This window comes from Nicotiana sylvestris, chromosome 1, assembly GCF_000393655.2.
Source record: "Nicotiana sylvestris chromosome 1, ASM39365v2, whole genome shotgun sequence".
Classification (NCBI taxonomy): Eukaryota; Viridiplantae; Streptophyta; class Magnoliopsida; order Solanales; family Solanaceae; genus Nicotiana; species Nicotiana sylvestris.
This window is the reverse complement of record NC_091057.1, coordinates 18,228,542-18,231,106: the sequence shown is the minus strand read 5'-3', so window position 1 is coordinate 18,231,106 and position 2,565 is coordinate 18,228,542.

Sequence of the window (2,565 nt, the reverse complement as noted above, 5' to 3'; positions counted from 1 at the left end):
TCTTCGTTGACTGAGCGAAACTTGCCCTTGCTTCTTAAGGATTCACGGATGAAATTTGTTTTTGGTTCCTAAAATTTTGGAATGAATTTGATCTGATTTGGAGTGAGGCTTGGACATTAGATTGGAGCTTGAAATTGATTCTACTTTTCACGTTGTTTCATAACAGAATGTAGCAATTGTTGTTGGTTTTGAAATGAAATGAATTTGAAGTCATTAGAATGAAGCTTGTCTTTTGAAATTGGAGTTTGCTATGCTTTTCATTGTTCTTGGCAGATTATAGTCTTAAAGCTTTTTGTTCAAGATATTTTTACTAATGTCATGGGATAAAGTCTTACTAAGATTTTAAGATTAAGGTTCTTTAGACACATGTAAAGCTTAACTATGACTCACCCTATACTAAAGAGGGGCTGCCACGTTTCTCCTTGGGGTGATTTTGTTAATTTATCCACTTATTAGTTAACCGGGTAATGTTTCGTTACCCGGTAATTAATCTATTACCCGCATAATTTAAAAATTATCACAAATTACTTAAAATTCTATTTATTTTCAAAATACTTTATATATACTTTATATATTATACTACCGTGGTCATATGGTACCTTGCATGATACTAGTTTATAATTATCGGGTGTTATCGCTCGACCCGCATTTTATTCCAAATTGTCTATTTCCAACCTAACTCGTTTTCTTTAATCTATGTACCCTTTTATCTTTCATAATACATATTTATCGCTTGTTTTAAACAACGTAAGTACGTTAACGTCAAGATGATCTCATCCCCGCATCTACGTCAGTTAATTGAAAACGAAATTATAACAACAAAAATGCAAAATATAATATCTCATTTTCGGACATTCATCACTTAACTTATGGCGTACTTTCATACACGAAAACATGGGGTGTAACAGGGTGGTAACCTGAACAAAGATCAATCTTGGAGAACACTCTCGCTCTCTAAAGCTGGTCGAATAAATTATCAATGCGAGGTAGAGGATACTTGTTCTTAACTGTTACTTTGTTTAATTGCCTATAATCAATGCACATCCTCATAGTGACATCCTTCTTCTTCACAAATAAAACCAGCGTACCCCAAGGTGACACACTAGGCCAAATGAACCCCTTATCAAGGAGTTCCTAAAGCTGCTCTTTTAACTCCTTCAACTCTGCTGGTGTCATACGATACGGCGGAATAGAAATGGACTGAGTGCCCGACACCAGGTCAATACCAAAGTCAATATCCCTATCTGGTGGCATGCCCGGCAGGTCTGCAGGAAACACATTGGGAAAATCCCTCACAACTGGAACAAAATCAATACTAGGAGTCTCTGCACCGACATCCCTCACAAAGGCTAGATACGAAAGACAACCCTTCCCATCCATACGCTGGGCTTTCAAGAATGAGGTTACTCTACTGGGAACATAATCAGTCAAACCTTGCCACTCAATCTGTGGCACACCCGGTATAGCCAATGTGACTGTCTTGGCATGACAGTCTAGCATAGCACGACATGGAGATAGCCAATCCATGCCTAAAATGACATAAAAATTCACCATACACAATAATAAAAGATCCATACGGGTTTCGAAACCCCCAATAGTCACCACACACGACCGGTACACACGATCTATAACAACAATATCGCCTACCGGGGTAGATACATGAACAGGTGAAACAAGTGACTCATGAGGCGTACCCAAATAACGAGCAAAGTATGATGACACATAAGAAAAGGTGGAACTAGGATCAAATAATACAGAGACATCTCTATGGTAGACTGAAACAATACCTGTAATGACAGCATCGGAAGCAATAGCATTGGGTTTGCCTAGAAGTGTATAGAAATGGGCCTGACTGCCACCTGATCGACCTCCCCCTCTAGGGTGACCCCTAGCTGACTGATCTCCACCCCTACTGGCTGGACAGATGGTGGGGAAGTAACTGGCGCTGAAGCCGATGACTGACCCCTCTGGTGAGACGAACCCGCAAGATGACGATGGCACTGCCTCTACATATGACCTATCTCTCCACACTCATAACAACTCCTAGGTGCTGGAGAAGGGGACTAAAGGGAACCCCTCGCATCGGAGTGACTAACAGATGCACCTGGCATAGAAGAGCCCTAAACTGAAGGAGCATGGGACGAGCTCGAAGCTAGAATGGCACTAAGTGATGACAGGCCCGGATGAGAACTGTGAGAACCATGACCTGATGAAGCCCCACGATAACCTGGGCGAGCTGGCTGAGCATGCCTGAATGGATGGCCTCTACTGTGCTGAAACTGACCTCTCGAAGGAGCACCACTATAACTACCATATCCTCGAGGCCTCTTGGTCTCCCTCTCCTCTCGCTCCTGGCTACGAACAGACTCAATCTCACGAGCAATGTCCACAACCTCCTCAAAGGTAGCACCAGTCATCCTCTCCCTGGTCATGAGAATACGAAGCTGATAAGTGAGGCCATCAACAAACCTCCTAATCCTCACTCTATTTGTCGGAACCAACTAAATAGCATGACGAGCTAACTCGGAGAACCTCATCTCATACTGTGTCATAGTCATCTCTTCC